Below are 19,802 nucleotides of genomic sequence, written 5' to 3' on the forward strand. Positions count from 1 at the left end.
CATTTTTCCAGCCTTTTTCTTCATCTTTAACTCTATACTAAAGTGAGATTCTGCTTTTGGAGTAGAGGTGGCACTGTCCATGCTTCAGGTCTTTTTGTGCAGCTAATTTTCAGAGATAATTCTGGGGACCCATAAGTTTTTGATTCTTCCAAGGTGGTATGATCTAGGGAGAGGTGTGTTTACTACTTCCGTGTTCTATGATCTGACCTGTGAGCAATCACAAGCACTCTCTTCCACCTTGGAAATGTTCCCAGTTCCCCTGTGGCTATAAGCTCTGGAATTCTAATGTGCCTCCTCATCCTGGAACTGACCCAGGATTGTAACCCAGATCCAAGTATAAGCAATGCAATAGAGTCCTGCCCCTGGTGCCAGCAAAGGGACCCTTATAATCTCCTTCTGACCAGTTGTCTGACTCCCTTGCCATCTGTGGGCTGTGAAGTCCAGACTCTGCCTCTGCAATCACTGGTTCAGTTGCCTCAAGGCCTACTGCTGGTTTGCTGGGGCCTGGCCTGCTTGGACTGCACTCCACTCTGACCCTAGTGCAACAGACCTTTTATGACAACCTTGTAAGTTGTCATGGGATGGAAAATTGTCTCTCTCCATTCTTTTTGGGTTCTACCACTATAGAATTTGTTTTGAGGCATTATTTAAAGGTATTTGAAAGAGTTCAGGGGAGAGCTCAGGAGAATCCCTGCCTTTTCTCTGCCATCTTGGCTCCACCTCAGGAATGAGGGCTTTTATAAGAATGTTACTTAGATGTGCCAGTCAAGCAGATGACTCAGTTGTGAGGTTGTACAGTCCTCCAGGCAACTCAGGACTTCAAATATCTCCCAGGAGTAGAAGTTCTTTTCCAAGGTAATTAAGAAGCCTCCCTCCCACCCCCACCCCCACCCCGCTTCCCTGCAATTTATCATTGAATACTTCTCCTCTTACCCTTCGTCATTCGGGTACTTACTGGCCACTATCATGGAGATAAAAAAATAGGTCAGAGGACAATATATTCTGTAAATATTCAGTGTTTCTGTGCCACAGTGATATATGTATGCATGTCTATTTATTTACTAATTAATTAATTAATTAATCAGGGCCAGCATTGGGGCACATGAGGAAGATTAAATGTGTTATAGGAGGGCTATGGCTTTAGAACCATGAGGAGTTGGATTCACATCCCATCTCTGACACATGTTTCTATATGACTGGGCAAGTAATTCAGCCTCTTAAAAAGTGCAGAGCAGGTATTGTCCTGAATTTATAGAAGGAGTTTGGGAATTTGGGAATTTCCTATATCAATGAAATTACAGGTCCTGTTCTTAATGTAGTGTAGTATTATATATAAGTTCAGCATAAGTGATAACTCGTATTAAAATTTTCATAATGCCTTTATTGATCTACAGGATAACTTCTTTTCAGTCCTGATCTATTGGCTTGTACCAATTCCAATAGCCTTTTTGAGAATCTTTGATTAAGTATAAGAAATTAATATCAGGCATGTGAATACCTATGCGATAATAATTCACTTTTGTGAAGTGCTTTGCCATTTACAAAGTATTCTCCATACTACAAACATTGTAAGGATAGGGAAGGTCAATGCTATTAATCCTGTTTTACAGATGAGAGAACTGACTCAGAGAGATTAACTTCAATCCAAATTCTCTGATCCTTATTCCATTGCTGTATCCACAATGCATCATAACATAAATCATACCTTCAGAGCAAAAACCATCAAAATATTTTTAAGTGTGTCCTTTTCAGAGATCAGAAAACATTTCATCTTTGTTGGATATACATAAGAATGAACTATAATGCTCTTTACATTCTGAAATTTTCCATTTACCTCAATAAAAAAATATGGCTATTAAGGTAAGACGTAACAAAAAATTCTTTATTTTTGTTATAGTTGAAACCTGTTAATATGCAAATTAAGAGTGTTCCTAGAGTTCAGCTACATAAAGAATGGGTATTTGTTGGGTAATGTGTGGAAATCACCTCTACTTCTGGGTACATTTTCATAAAAGAAAGAAGAAAGAAAAAGCAACCAATAATTCTCACTCCTAGAAATTTATTCTAGTGGCTTGGCAACCAGATCTACTTCACAGAGAAAGTTCAGACACCTGTCTTCTTTCTAAGTGAATCTTACTCTGGGGGAAGGGAGGCAAGGAATCTATTAATATCCTACAATCATTCCCCAAATAATTCCTACTCAGAATAATATTACATATGATAATATTATATGTTATCATTAAATTAAATTGTATTATTATATATTATTATGCATAATAATTATAGTAATATAATAATTATAATTGTAATAATGGGGTGTACTTGGTGTCATTGTCATCACATTCTAAGACATTAATGGTTATACACAAAAGTTTACACATGCACAAAGAAACTTTAAAAGTTAAAAATAAAATGGTAGAATTCCCATTGATATGTTGTTAATGTTTGAGGAAGATTCAGTTTGAAAATTCAACACCATACTATGTGTTAGCTCCACCAATTTCTAATGTTGCCAAAGAAACTGCTCCATGCTGAACTGAATGGTGGTAATGACTCCATAAAGAGAGTCTAATTCCCAGTTTTGTAAATAATGTTCCTCATAAACAAAGGATGCATAGAAATCTAACTGAATTTCAATATAAGTATCCAATGGGTATAGTTATATTTGGGCATCTGGGTTTCACAAGGAGCTGTTTATGAACTTTTCCTTTGGGAAGTTCTTTCGGTGCTTTCAGGAAATCTGAAAATCTATGAGGAGGAAAAAAATAATTGGAATGTTATTAAACTTGTGCCACAAAGAAAGAAAAGTGTTTCCCTGACAGGGAATGGCAGGGAACTGGACCTGAAAGGTCATGTGGAGAACTGGAGTTAGCTGTCAAGCTATCAATTATAAGGAAAAGCTGTTAAATTTTATATTCCACCCATGGGATTGTTCCTCTCTCGGTTATTAGTGTATAAAAACATATTTAATTATGACCAAAGTCACATCATCACAAAATGATAAATGGAAATGGGGCTTGATCTCATAATTCAGCCATAAATCAGCACACTGGCAAAGGGGAAAGGCTTAAATAGAAAAGAACAATACAATACTAGTATCGCTGATGGGCCAAAGCTCCATTCCCATAAGACCCACCAACATTTCTGATGCATCAGTTCAACTATTCCTTCATTATGGTGATTCTTCAGTAGCGAACCAACCTTTCTGTGCATGTTTTTATCTGTGCCATATTGAAAATAGCCTACTGTCTCCAGTATCTCACATCTCATAACAACGATACTGTGTACAGGACAGCAGGCTTCATGAAGTAACAGAGGGTCATTAAGAGACTAGATTTGCAGTTTCACTGAGATCAACAGCTTGCAAAAATACCTTCTCCTCTCTGTTCCTTGTCTATTTGATTGAATTAGTTAATATTGATTTGTATTGTACAAATTCAGATTCTTGAATTCAGATTTTGAAAAATGCTCATTTGGCCCTCGTGACCAGCTTTTGGGGACAGGTGGGAAAAGATTGTCTCCATTTTACAGATGAGAAAACTAAGGCTCAGAGCAATTGTTTGCTTTGCTCAAGATCATATAGATAAAAAGTGACAGACAGCAAATTTATCCTGGGCCTTCTATTTATAACTCTAATTATTTGTCTGCTATCTCATACTGTTTTTCTTTGATTCAATAAATGTCAGAGGATTTCAAGATCCTGGGCACTCTATCCATGGACAATGATTTCCCATTTTTATGGCTATTTTTAATTGCATATGACCTGCTTTTGAGCCTATCACCTTGTATGCCTGGATCATATTGTGGAGTGACTGTAATAGCATATGACTTTTCCATAATCCCTTAGAGGAACATTTTTATTTACTCAGAATTCTATGTGAACAGACTTTAATTCTAGATACAAATTTCACTCTTATGAATATTCCAAGCACAAGCAAGGTACCCCACTGAGATTTATTCACATATACATGCCACAATCACCATGGACTCAGGTAAAAATGAGTCTGATATCTGAAGTTCAATGATCTGCAAATGAAAGAAGCACCCGAAAAAGGGAGACTTACTTCATTATGGCCACTGAATAGGGAGAAATGTATATCTCACACCTGAATGAGGATCTTTGGAGACTGACTTTCCCCAGCAGCATAATACTCAAATCTTGAGAACTGAAGACCTGGGTCAATGGGAGCATTTCAGCATCTGTACCCTTGCAGCCCTGTAACATCAGGGATATAAGCTGCCTCTTCTCATATGTCTCAGCCCCATGTATTCCTTACCTGTCTACCTCTTTGCCTATGGACATTGTGTGTCCATTCTTTCCACTAAGGCTGTGGGTAGTTGTGGGAGTGTGTGCCTCAGGTGTGAGGAGAAGATATTTTGGTTTTGCTGTTTGTAACATAATAGCTCAATGAATGCCATTGCTTTGAGCCAATTATGTCTTCTAGCTTACTAGAGTCAAGTTTATTGGAATATTGGTCAAATGATCTACAGTTTTAGGATTGCAGATTCATAGAGTACCTTGAAACCTGAAATAGTCATCTCCCCAGGAACCTAAGCTTTTGAGTATGAGTAGCCCAGAGGGGTGCTACATTTATAGTTGTAAGACTTCTAAGATTGTGGTGTTCCATGATTTATAGCTTTATAGCATTATTAAGAGAACACTGCTTTGTGCCAGTGATCATTCGGCATCGTGAAAAGTGCTGCACAATTTCCCAAATATGATCGCAAATCAAATGATAACCTCCTTATACTCAAGGGAGTTTGCATTTAAATAAGAGACTCTAGAAGGTCCGTGGTTTTAAAATCAAAAAGGATGAATTTTCTTCTGGAATTTTAGGTACTATGACTGACAGTGGGGACATATTGCAAGGTAGGGAATTTTGCCTGTCACCTTGAAATCCCTCATTGTTGCTCCCTCTACCTTTTTACTTGTAAAGATTGCTCTGAATGGGAGAAGGTAAAGTACAGTAACGGATCTGTGAAAGGGGCTCCCCACAGCTTTAAGCTAAACTGTGGGACTTGGATTTTCATCCAACATTTAGAGAGAGAGAAGAACAAAATAAGAGAAAGAAGAACAAAAGGGTTCAGAGTGCTGGCCTATAAACAAGCTTCACATAGTAATTTTGTGCCTTTCCATTATAGAGGTAAAATTTAGAGACCAGGTACCCCCAAAGAAAATATTATTATAGTCCATTATTAATTCCAATAATATCAAGTTGCTGACAAACACAGTATGAGGCCAGGCATCATCACAAAAACAAATGCAAAATGCTAAGCCATCTGCCAGGGACACTAATTCTGAAAGAGATTAGCTTCTTCACTTTATGAAAACATGAATAATTATAGGAATACATTTATTATGCTTCACTAACAATAAGGTAGATATTCATTATAATGCTATTTTACCCCTTGGGTTTGCAACATAAATATATTTGTCCTATTTGGATTGGATCACAAATATATAAAGTTTCAACCCAGAAGTGTCTGCAAGAATCAATGAGAATTATCATAGGAAATCTGGATTCTAGTCAGCGATCAAATGAATGATTCTCCACACTAAGCCAAACATGCATTTCTTTATTTGCTTTATCCAGGCCCATTAGACTGTTGCTGAATTGGGACAAGGGACAAATACATCCATGATTATTCTGATACTGTGCTACAATGTGGATGATTATACAGACTCCATTGGTAAATATTGGCTGAATAGAGCCTCTAAGCAATCTTAAGCCTACTCAAGAGAGAGCCCAGGAGAATAAATATAGGAGGACAGATGACAAGGTCAGCACTGAAGAGCTCATTTGTTGCAACTGACAAAGCCTATTCCCATCACCACTGCCAGTGTGATTCCCCAGACATGTCCAGGTTTGGCATATTAATCCAAAGGGGGTGGACAGACTCTGCTCCTGGACTTCATTACCAGAAAAGTCTGTCCTATCATTTGAGGTGATGCATAGTAGACAGAGATGATGAAACTTGGCAGGAAACAAGATACTTGGGTTTTGTTCAAGTTTTTCTTGCCACCTTGAGTATGATGGAGTATAGCTCAAGGAGAGAAAATAATTTTAGGCAGCTGAGCTCCAGAATCTGTGTTAGGATGGTAAACAACCTGTACAGTTCTTGCTACAGAGAGTACAGACCCTGTTTAGTTTATTTACATCCATTTGCTCATCTTCCCCCCCCCCAAAAAAAAGAGAGACCAATAATAATGCTCTTTCTGCACAGGCTCCTGTGAGAAATAACTAGCAAATTAATGCCAGGTATTTTTCAAGTGGAGGGGGAAAACACTAGAAATAACAGATCCTGTCTTTAAAGAAGGCAGATTAAAAACAGGATTTTTAAGAGTAAAATATTAAGCATGTGTCACTATAGATTCAGATACCTTAAAATTAGCTCAAATTTTGAAAATTAGTGGATGAAATTAAATATGCTTTACTTAAAATACAGATTTATTCAAGAAATATATAAATAGTGAATAAAATTTAAATGTATATATTATACTGGTTAGTCTAAATTTTAACCTGTCACATTGTGAACTGTCTTTTTTATATCAAGTTTGATTTTATAAATAGTTTTTAATTAAATATTTTGTTCAATAGGCTTTACTTTAAAAACATACAAATTTATTCAGGAAGTATGCAAATATTGAATATAATTTAAATATTTTATTAGTTAATCTAAATTGTAGCCTATCACTGATATTATGATTTCTCTTTTATATAGCAAGTTAGATTTTTATTTTAATTTTGATCTGAAACTGTGATTTCATTGATGTGGGGAAATCCTGGTAAGGAAATTCCCTCTACCAATGTCAATTGGCAATTTATTATACCTGGGTCACCAAGAAGTTAAGTGACTTATGCAGGGTTATACTATCAGTATATGTCAAAGGTAAGACTTGAACACAGGATTTCCTAATTCTGGGGTCACTTCTGTGCCACTATGCCATGATATATCTCTAGAAAGTTATTTTTATAATTAATAATTAAATTCATGCAGCATGATGGAACATACAGACAGCAGGTTTTGAAGCCAGCAAAACCAGGGTTCTGGTCCTGCCTGTGAACAACATTGGTCCTCCAAGTACTCTAGGCCAATGGTTCTCAAACATTTTGGTCTCAGGACTCTTTCACACTTGAAAAATTTATTGACAAGATCCACCCCCTGCTCCAGGATCTTTCTTAATATGGTTTATATCTACTGATACTGTAATCGAAATTAAAATAATATTAGTATTATGAAAATAAAACTTTGAGACCCCCTTAAAGGGTTTTGGAGACTCTTAGGGATTCCCAAAACACATTTTAAGAATTACTGCTCTAGAAAATCCTCTAAAGTGGTAAGTCACAGAAAAGGTGTCAACTTGTACTGGTAGAGGAAGTTTCTTCCCCTGGGATCTCATAATATATCAACAATGTATAATATACCAATTCTCACCTTTCATTGAAGGGGAGGAAGTGCCTAGTGCTATATGATATTGATAGGACATGCAGGGAAAGGATGTTACTTGCATAAGGCAATAGAAAAAGTCATAAATAAAATTACGAGCATAAACCAAGAGTTCTATTGCGAACCTCTAGGCAACACTTGATCAACCACATCAACAGGATGAATCAAACACCTGCCAGTACATCTCTGACTCTTACCTAAAATACCACAATGACTCTACTGTGCATCTGACCAGGAAAAAAAGGTGCCACACTGCAATGTGAATGAAGTAATCAGCCAGGCAACAGCTATTTATTGAGCACCTATAAGGCTGAATAAAGGCCCATACTCAAGACTTCTGATTTCATTGCCAGGCTTTCTCTGCCACAAAGAAGGAGATAATAGAGTAAATCATCCCACCACCTAACATAAATTTAATTTCTTAATAAATATTGTTATCCATTTTTTAGAATGATAGCATATCTATGGTGACCTTTCTCTTTAATTTTTTTAATGTTATTTTAATTTGTTGATCACATTTATGCTTATATCAATTTATTTCTCAATACTCTCCCCTCTCTCCTCAGCAAGGTCAGAATTGAAATAGACACTAGCAAAAGAAAATGCAGTTCAGAAAAAAAACCAACTAATATGTGAAATGTGTTTGACAGTGTATACAGCATTTTATATACATAGACCCTAGGCTTTGCAAAGAATGGGTGCCATTAGGAACAACTACGAAAAAACTATCATTTTATCAGTATTATTATATGGCAGACTGACATGGACTATTACCTCTGCCAAAGAACTGAAGGTAAATTATCACACAGAGGGAAATGGATAGGTGTGTGACAAGTATGAGCAAGCTACATAGTCAGTGAGGAACTCTGAAGAAGAACAGGAATAAAGGATATCATCAAAGAATTATATGGCAGAACGAAGAGATGAGCTCATGACATGGCAAGATTGAGGGACGATATTGGACAGCCAGGTTACTCTTTTGAACCACTGCAATGTAAAGAGAAAGTGAAGAGGAGACCTCCACTATGTCTGGTAGACCCCCTCCATGGGAAACTTTTGAGAGCAGATGAAAAAGAAACTTACAGGATAGGCAGGCAAAGATGTCTCTGAATCACTGGGGTGAACTCCTATTATGGTTCCACTTGAGTACTGACAAGCTAGTCAGTTCAGAAGAGGGTGATGACATGCTTACATGGGTGCACACACACACACACACACACACACACACACATACCTTGCTCTGTTGGATCTGTATTTTTTTTTCTTTTCCCATCACAATCTACTGGGGACAAAGAACTGTGCCAATCAGATATCGCTAAAGCATTCTCTTCATTGTTCTCCAAATGCTGATATTAGCACATGGGAGGGCATCAGAACTCAAAGCTGCAAATTGTCTCAGGGTTTGAAGCACTAGTAGATTGACACAGTCTGTTTTCCCATGCTTCTACAAATCTAATTGAAATCTTTAGTTCAAGGCTCCTCTAAGACCACTTGATTTCTCTTCATCAATCATGACTTTCTTCTCACTTTTTACATATGCAGATTGACCCATGCTCTTCTCTCTCTCTCTCTCTCTCTCTCTCTCTCTCTCTCTCTTCTCTCTCTCTTCCCCCCCCCTTCTCCCCTCCATCTCATTCTATAACTGTTCCACATTCTGGTACAGACAAACGAGGAGCCAGATTTATATATCTCACTGCCAAGTAGACATGGTAACCAACATGAAAGGAACATATTGTCTCTATTTAAATAGGTAGGGGCTTGCAGACAACTTCTCATTCCTGGCACTTCCCCCAAAAAATACATAAGGTATTGTCCCAAGTGTCTATCTCAAACAAAATCATCAACACTATTCTTGGTATTCATTTTACAATGTTTAAATAACATTGCATCATGACTAACAGTTGTTACACACTCAATATAGAGGTAGAGCTCCCCTTGGCTTTTTCTGTCTTGTCATAAATGCATTTTTACATTTTCTCATACTGGCATGGCCTCTCATCCTGCTTCCTCTGACCCTTAGTTGTATTCCTTTCCTTGCCTGCTGTTTCTTCCTCTTGAACAAAATTTTAAGTCTGGAGACGCTCCTTCCTCCTCTTATTTCACACTTCAATCTTCAAAGGCTTTCTGATGCTTCCATTCATTGCTACTTGCTTCCTTTTCCAAGGGGTTGAACATTGTTGATAAGCAACTCCAAACATACATTAGTTGTATCTTTCAATTCTACACAATATCATCTAAAGCATTGCTGTATAGCTTCTCTGTTTCCCCCACCTCACTGATGATTGGCTATAGTTTTTTCCTCTCCACCCCCCAACCGAACTAAGTCAATGAATATATCTCCTTTTGATGACCCTGAACTCAAAAGCAAATGTTTTATAAGAATTCTACAGATATCTTAGCTGCACTACTTTGAATCTATTCTGACTGTCAATTATTCCTCACATCTTCCATGGGGAGGTGGTGGAGGAGAGGAATGTTACCTGTACCATTTAAATAAATTCCTTGGCTCCTGTAAATAAAAATGGGACCCAGGGATAACTCGCCAAATTATTGAGACTTAGGGATAGAGAACCTCAACTAGATGCCCATTGGCCATATCCATCACAATGTTTTCCGATCTAAAGCCCAACCCCCAGAATGCTGTCTTATGAAGTAGCTTTAAGTTTCATACTGATGACAACTACTTTTCCTTTCTCTTCATTCCTAATGCTGAGATGTGTGATCATGCCCCAAGATTCATAGGCAGTGAGCTAAGCTACCTATTAATGGACAAGCATTCCATTTCTCTCCATGAGTCATGTGTTAACTTTTGTTCTAATAACATAGATTATCATCCCATTGAATGAGCCTCCCTGGCATAAAGTATTTTGCAAGGTAGTGCTGAAGATCTTCTCACAATCTTCGATCCACCATTTCATTGAGGTAGTCTTGCAGGAATCTTGATCCTAGATTGATAATAGTCAACACTGTAGCACCACCCTGAGTCCCATGAACTTAGGCATAATTGAACATTTCCTTGAATTCCTTTCAAGTAAACCATCATTAATTTTCTAGCTATAGATTGTCATCCTCCATTAAAAGAATTACTGAATCTAATGGAGCACCCCCAAATTAACCTATGACATAAGCCCCTTGGGCCTACACTACTGCAAATTCATGGGATGATTCTGAAAATCAATTTATAACTATGCCCCCAAGTTATTAAACTGTGGATATCCTATGACCCAGTAATACAACTACTAGTCAAATGCCCCAAAGACATCAAAGAAAAAGGAACTTGCACCATATGTTAAAGAATTATATTTATAACTTCTCTTTTTTGTGTTGGCAAAGAACTGGAATCTAAAGCAGTATCCAAAAAGTGGAGAGTGAGTGAATATATGGCACATGAAGGTACTTCATAGAGTACTTTTGTATCACAAGAAGTGACAAAAGTGATGGTTTCAGAGACCCTAGAAAGACTTGTATGAATTGATGCTGAGTAAGATGAATGGAATGAGAACAAGTTATGCAATAGCAACATTGGGGAAAAAAATAACTTTGAAAGATTTAAAGAATTTGATCAACACCATGACCAACCGTGATTCCAGAGGACTAACTATGAAGCATTTTTCTGGCAGAGGAAAGATTAACTTGTGGTGCAGAATAAAATATATATTTTTTAATGTAAGCAAGTCAGGCATTTATTTCTCTATCCATTGTTGACCACTTCTTCATTACCATCCCACTCAACCAATTCTTACCTATGTCCCACTCTAAATCTATTCAATCTTTCCACTGTTACCTCTAGAATGTTTGTTCCATAAGCAACAAATTAGATTTCAACTTAAACCTTTGGCTTTCTTGCTTTTTCAGTCTTCTTGGATTCACTGAGACCTTGCTCCCTCTTTCTGACACATCTTTCCTGGCTACCCTTTCCAGTAATGGTTCCACTTTCACTAATACAACCAATTGATTGATCACATTGGGAGTTGGAATGCTTGCTCCCTATTTCTACTACCAATCTCACTGTCTACCACCATCATTTATTAGTGTCTTTGCCTTTGAAAATCCTTAAATTCATATTTATTACTGAATCCAATTCTGATGGCTGTTGTTGACCTACCTCTCAGACATTGTCCTTTTATTCTCCTTTTTTTTCTCATTGAGTTCTGCGTCTGCACAAGCAATCCTATTCCATCCCATATTCTTTAGCAGATTGTCCCTTCCATTAGCCTCACCTTATCACTTATCTTCAATCTCCCCTCACTTTTTAATAGCTGCTTCCCATCCTCATGTCTCCTCCATCCTCAAAAATCTGTCACTTGGTCCTTCCATCCATTCCTTTTGTGTTTAAACTCTTCAAAAAATATTTACAAGAGTCACCCCAATTTCTTCTCCTCTCACTCTCTTCTTAATTCTTTGCAACATGGCTTCTAACTTCACCCAAACTACTCTCTCCAAATTTTACAATAGTGTCTCAATTGCCAAATCTATCTCCCCCCGCCTTTTTATTCCTTATCTATCTTAACTATTTTATCTTTTGACACCATCAATTACCCTCTTCTCTTTGATACTCTCTACTGTCTAGGTTTTTGTGGTACTTCTCTATCCTGGTTCTACTTCTATCTGTCTGACTGCATCTTCTCAGTCTCCTTTGCTGGATCTTTTCCCAAGTAATACCTACTGACTGGTGGTATACCCCAGGGCTCTGTCCTTGGCCATCTTCTATCTCCTTCTATACTATTTCATTCATTGATTTTATCAGTTCTCATTGCTTTGATTATCACCTCTATTTTGATGATTCTCAAATCTGATCATCCAGCCTTAACCTCTCTCCTAAACTCTACATTTGAATCTTCAACTACCTGTTAGACATCTTAAACTGGATGTGTTATAGATATCTAAAACTCAACATATTCAAAACTGAATTCACTCTCTTTCCTCCCCCCAAAAAAATCCCCTCTAACTCCTTCTAAGCTTTTTTTTTATTGTAAAGGGCATCACCATCCTCCCACTCAAGCTTGTAACCTAGCTATTATCCTCCACTTCTCACAACCTCTCCATATCCAATCTGTTGCCAAGTGCTATCAGTTTTACCTGTGGAATATCTTTGGCATATGCATCCTTCTCTCCTTTGATGCTACCATTACCTTAGTATGTGCCTTCATCACCTCATGCCTGGATGGTTGTAATAGCCTACTCATCAATCTCTTTGCTTCAAGTCTCTTCTCACTCCAATTCATCCTTCACTCAGTTGTCAAGTAAATCTTTCTAAAGCACAGATCTAATGATGGCACACTTCTTTTTAATAAACTCCAGTGGTTCTTTTTCATATTCAGAATCAAATATAACATCACTGACATTAAAAAATCCTGTGTAACCTGCCCTCTTCCACCTATCCAGTCTTTTCACATGTTACACCCCACAACTATATTCTCTGTGATCTAGTGTCACTGGCTTTCTCGATGTTCTTCATATAGGTCATTCCATCTTCATAATCTAGCATTGTCAATGGCTGTCCCCAATCTATGGAATACCTTCTCTCCTCATTTTTTTTTCCCCTGGAGTCCCTGGCTTCCTTCAAGTCCCAGCTAAAACCCAAACTTTTGCAAGAAGCTTTTCCTGATCCCCTTTAATGCTAGTGTTTTCCCTCTGAAATAATCTTCCATTTAAATTGTATATATCTTGTACCAAATAGTTGCTTGTTGTTTGGTACCTTCCCAATAAAATGTGAGCTCCTTGAGGGTAATGATCCTGTTTTTCTTTCCTTGTATCAGCAGTGATTAGAACAGTGCCTGACACAAAATAAATGCTTAATAAAGATTCTTTTCTTAATCGAGAAGAGACTTTTCCATTAGCATGAATTTGCTTTAGATTCACTAACTCTCCAAAAGAGAGTGTGTATAATGTTAATTTATGAAATGGGTCTTAGGTTGTGTTATGATTTTATCTACCATTTTAGATCTTTGAACATACCATAGCAAAATAAGTACTTCAACCTGTCAAAGGCCCATGATTTCCTCAGACTGACTCTTCCAAAGAAAAATGCAATAGATCCACAGTTCAGCAATGGATTTTTATTAATTATTATGGCCAAAATAAATCCATGTCTTGGTGACCAATCTTGTGGTGTTGGGCCTCTATGAATTTAGCTAGGCTGGGCCCCTTGCAAGAGGTATACAATCTATCACTGAATCTCTTCAAAACCTCTCCAGTTTTAAAGGATCTGACTTGAACCCCATTGGCATAGCCTTCAAGAACCAAGGATCACTTGCAAATCTTGATGAAGTATTTGAGGAGGACAACTTTAGTTAAGTCAATTGCATACTAATAAAATAAACATCAAACGTTATTTTATACACACCCATCTTCAGACCATGCTCTTGTGTTCCAGTCTTTACTCTACCTTGGCTCTCCAGATCCCCTACTCTAGGCGAGTGGGGAACCTTCTGACTAGTGATATCTTCTTCCAAAACTACACATATTAAGCTGCTCCCTGACTAACTTCATGCTAGGCTCCAGTGTTCTAGACTCCACCTCTGAGCTGATTCTCCAGTTCTCCTTCCTCCTTACTTTCAATTTCAACTGTGGTAAGAGTAATCAAATCACCACTATTATTCCTAGAAAAGATATGTTAGTGAAGGATTTGAACAGGCAGTTTTCAGACAAAGAAATCAAAGCTATTTCTAGTCATATGAAAAAAATGCTTGAAATCACTATTGATTAGAGAAGTGCAAATCAAAACAGCTCTAAGGTACCACCTCATACCTACAGGTTTGGCTTATATGACAACAAGGGAAAATGATAAGTGTTGGAGAGGCTGTGGGAAAACTGGGACACTAATACACTGTTGGTGGAGTTGTGAAGTGATCTGAACATTCTGGAGAACAATTTTGAACTATGCCCAAAGGACAATTAAACTGTGGATACCCTTTAATCCAGTAATACTACTGCTATGTCTATATCCCAAAGACATCAAAAAATGGGGAAAAGGACCTATTTGTGCCAAGATATTTATAGCAGCTCTTTTTTGTGATGACTAAGAATTGGGGATCAAAGGGATGCTTATCAATTAGGGAATGGCTAAACAAGCTGTGATGTATGATTGTGATGGAATATTATTGTGCTATAAGAAATGACAAGCAGGATGATTTCAGAAAAAAAAAAACTTGGAAAGATTTACATGAACTGATACAAACTGAAGTGAGCAGAACCAGGAGAACATTGTACAAAGTAACAGCAACATTGTATGATGAAGAACTGTGGATGGCTTAGCTCTTCTCAGCAATACAGTGATCCAAGACAATGATGAAGCATACTAACCAACTCCAGAGAAAGAACTGATATAGTCTGAATACAGACTGAAACATACTATTTTCACTTTCTTTTTCATTGAATCTTCTTGTGAAAATGACTAATATGGAAATGTTTCATATGATTGCATATGGATAACCTATATCTGATTGCTTACCATCTCAGGGAGGTGGAGAGAATTTGGAACTCATAACAAAATAAAATGTAAAAAATGTTTTAACATGTAATTGGCAAAAAATAAAATTATATATGTATATATGTGTACATGTATGCATGCATGCATGTATCTAGCTAGCTAGCTATAGAAAAGACATGTCAGCCAATTACTCTATGACTCCATTCACCATTTCTATGACATCATATTCCTCCCTAGCAATCATTCTCCTATATTTGATATTTTCTTCAGTTATAATATAATCTCTTTAAGGGCAAGGATTATTTTGAGTTTGTTTGTTTGTTTTTGTTTATTTTTTTGTTTTTTATTTGCAATCCTCACACTTTATACAGTTCCAGGAACACAGTAAGCTCTTAATATATGCCTTTTCATTCATTCATTCATGATTGTGAACACTTTAATTATTTTAAAAAAATATTTTGGAAGGTTTAAAGTAATTTCATTTTAATCCTTTCTGATATTGATTGGATCTAATATGAGACACTAAAGGAGAAAGAATTTCATTTTTATTTTTATTTTTTATTAATTAATTAATTTATTTTTGTTTTCAACATTCACTTCCACAAGATTTTGAGCTCCAAATTTTCTCCCCATCTCATCCCTACCCCTACCACAAGATGGAAAGCATTCTGAATACACTTTTCCCTGATATGCCCTCCCTTCTATCTCTCCCCCCACCTTCTCTTATCCCCTTCCCCTTCAATTTTCTGTAGGGCAGGATAGATTTCTATACCTCATTTCCTGTATATCTTATTTCCCGGTTGCATGTGAAAACAATTTTTTTTAACATTTGTTTTTAAAACTTTGGGTGCCAAATTTCTCCTTTCCTCCCTCTCCACCCACCTTCATTGAGAAGGCAAGCAACTCGATACAGATTATACATGTGTAGACATGCAAAATACTTTCATAGTAGTCATGTTGTGAAAAACTAAGTATATTTCCCTTAATCTTATCCTGCCCCCCCATTTATCCTATTCTCTCTTCTGACCCTGTCTTTCCTCAGAAGTATTTGCTTCTTATTATCCCCTCCTCCAATATGCCCTCCCATCTATCATCCCCCTGCTCTCTTGTCTCCTTCCTCCCTGTTTTCCTGTAGGGTAAGATAGATTTCCATACCCAATTGAGTGTGTATGGTATTCCCTCCTTAAGCCAAATCCAATGAGAATAAGATTCACTCATTCCCTCTCACCTTCTCCCATTTCCCCTCCACTGTAAAAGCCTTTTCTTGTCTGTTTTATGTGAGATTATTTACCCCATTCTACCTTACCCTTTTTCCTTCTCCCAGTATAATCCTCTCACTCCTTAATTTTATTGTCCAGATATCACCCTTCATCTTCAACTCACCCTGTGCCCTCTATTTCTCTGTCTATCTACACACACACACACACACACACACACACACACACATATATATATATATATACACACACATTTTTTTTTCCCTCTCCAACTACCCTAATACTGACAAGGGTCTCATGAGTTACAAATATCAGCTTTCCATGCAGGAACGTAAACAGTTCAACCTTAATAAATCTCCTATGATTCCTCTTTCCTGTTTACCTCTTCTTGTTTCTCTTGAGTCTTATATTTGAAAGTCAAATTTTCTATTCAGCTCTGGTCTTTTCATCAAGAATGCTTGAAAGTCCTCTATTTCACTGAATATCTATTTTTTCCCCCTGAAGGATTATACTCAGTTTTGCTGGGTAGGTGATTCTTGGTTGTAATCCTATCTTCTTTGCCCTCTGGAATATTATATCCCAAGCCCTCTGGTCCCTTAATGTAGAAGCTGCTAAATCTTGTGTCATCCTGATTGTGTTTTCACAATATTTGAGTTGTTTCTTTCTGGCTGCTTACAACATTTTTCCCCTGACCTGGGAACTCTGGAATTTGGCTACAATATCCCTAGGAGTTTTCCTTTGGGGATCATTTTCAGGTGGTGATTGGTGGATTCTTTCAATTTCTACTTTGCCCTCTGGTTCTAAAATATCAGGGCAGTTTTCCTTGACAATTTCTTGAAAGATGATGTCCAGGCTCAAGAAAGAATTTTAGAGAGAATAAACTACATCCTCGCCTTTCTTCTCACTGTTTTTCATCAATATTTCAGTATTACTTTTAGAAAAGAGAATAACTTCTAAGTCAACTTCCTGATGAATGGTACATTTTATTTTTTATATTTTTGATGATGCCTATGAACTACTGATGTTTCTGGAGGAGGAAATCTCATTGTTTATATTAAAATAATTCATAAATGGGTGTTTGTCCTGAATTATAAATAACTGCTGTTAAAATAAACATACTTAACAGCAGGACATATACCAGTTTCTGAATTTTTTTAAAGCATTGTTGAATTATACATTATTTTTTGTTATTTCCATAGAAATAGAGTAAAATGGTATGAAGCATTTTAAAACAAAACCAAACCATTGCAATTTTTAGCACCAGAGTTGAAAATTTCCAAAATGTACCTTCATTTCATTATTCTTAATTATGAAGATTTTACTGCTACTGCAGAATGGATAAACTCAGCGTATACTTCTATGTTGTACATAATGGTATTACAATGATAAATAAATGGGTAGAGCAAATTTCAACGTTTCAGACAACATAATTAGCACACATAATTTATTGTTAGCTCAATATCCATTATGTCACTGAATGTTTAAACCTCTGATACTAATGCAAAGTTGACAGTTCACAGCATTCAAGCTCAATCATAATTTGTTTGTTTATTCATTCATTCATTCATTTATTCATTCACTCATTCAATTATTTATTTATTTGTTTATTTATTTGTTTTTTAGGCAATTGGGGTTAAGTGACTTGCCCAGGGTCACACAGTAAGGAAGTGTCAAGTGTTTGGTCTGAGGCCGGATTTGAACTCAGGTCTTCCTGACTTCAAGTCTGGTGCTCTATCCACTGTGCCATCTAGCTGCCCCTCAATTATAATTTGTAAAGAATATGTATTGTCCAGGAAATGGCATGGGAAGTCAATTGAATTAGTCCATCTGTACATAGTTATTTGACAGACAGCTGAAGATGGACAGTGAAATGGGTCCAGTATGGAACAGAATGAAAAAAAAAAAGCAGTCTGGACTATATGTGGAAAATTTATCAGCACTTTCGATGATCCCAACATTTTTCCTGTAAAAAAAAACTATCTTCTCAATGCCAATATTTCTTCATTAATGCTATATGGTTATGAATCATGGAATATCATAACCTCACAAAATCAAAAATTAGATGATAATGAGAACAATAAAAACACATAAGAGGTAGTAACATACTAAAGAACATTACTATTGATGTTGGTGGTGTTATTCAGTTGTTTCAATTGTGTCTGACTCTTTATGACCTTATTTTTGGGTTTTTTTGGCAGAGATGCGAGAATGGTTTGCCATTTCCTTGTCTACCTTCTTTTACAGATGAAGAACTGAGGCAAACAAGATTGTGTGACTTGTCCAATGTCACATAGCTAGCAATTATCTGAGACCAGATTTGAACTTAGGAAGAGGAATTTTCCTGACTGTAGCCCAGTACTCTATCCACTGCACTGCCTAGCTGCCCCACTAATGGTGACACACATGCAAAAAAAAAGTGCTAAAAGAGGAAAAATTATTAAGGACATGTATAATCAGAAAAGGTGGGTAGGAGATAGATAGATATGGAATAATGGATGGACAAACCAAGTCTTGCATTTATTAGTATTCTCAAAGTATTTAAAAACTATAGGAAGCACACCAGGATACTGGATAGGTTCTCTTCAGATGATTTCTAGAAGGATCTTCAGAAGTATAGTAAAAGATAAAAAACAAGTATAGGGTGCTCTCTACACAAGTGAAGAAGTAACCACAGCAATAAGAATATAGAGCCCCAATAGTATGTAAATTCCTTAGAGACAGAGAGTTTTTCATTTTTGTCTTTATCTCCCTAGAGCTAGGTACAATATTTTATACAGTAATAAATGCTTATTGATTAGACAAAGTATCAGAGATACTTAAACTTTGGTTAAGTTCACAATTCAAAACAGGAGACACTATGAGACTTAGGGAATTTATCAGATAACCTAGTACTATTTCTCTTGTTCCATATCAATAACTTGCATTTCTTGAAGGAAGAGACTTCTTTATTTAATGCCTCACTAGGCTAAACATAATTCTCTTCATTTAGAAGTAATTCAATAAATATTCATCTATTACTTGATTAGTGTACTCATTCAATTTTTCCACTGATGCCTAGCTCATAATCCAAAAAACAAATATATCATAAAAGACATAATAGGATGAGAATATCCCTAACATTTATACATCATCAGAGCATGGGGTACTCCATGCATGATGCTTACATTTATAAAATTATTCTAAGATTTCATTTTTAACATTTTATGGTCTCTTTAAGAGAAAAAAGCTAAATAGTTCTCTCCATTTCAGAATAAAAGTTCATAATCTTAATGACAAATGTTTGAAACAATAATGAAAAGGGACTGCAACAGTTAGTGAGTAGCAGTGTTTATGAAATTCCTTTGATATTCAAATACTTATGTTCTCTAAGATTTCATTTAATTATAAAAGTAATTTTCCAAGATTACAGATTACCTCAGAACTATAGCTATAAAATATTCACACTTACATCATAACTCAAATGAATGGTTGGAAATTACTTCCTTCTGTTTTTCACTATTCAGTTTTTCAAAAATCTCTAACAGTCGGACTTCCCAGACTGCTCACACCACTTGCTCTTCAAAGGTCATCCATGACTTCCTAATTAATCAATCCAATGGCTCTTTTATCAGTCTTTGAGTTCTTTGATTTCTTTGTGGCTTTTGACATTGATCTTCCTCTTTAAAACCCTCTCTTCTCTTGGCTTCCATGACATTCAAAGTCAC

This window comes from Phascolarctos cinereus, unplaced genomic scaffold (assembly GCF_003287225.1).
Source record: "Phascolarctos cinereus isolate Bilbo 61053 unplaced genomic scaffold, phaCin_HiC Scaffold_4;HRSCAF=312, whole genome shotgun sequence".
NCBI lineage: Eukaryota > Metazoa > Chordata > Mammalia > Diprotodontia > Phascolarctidae > Phascolarctos > Phascolarctos cinereus.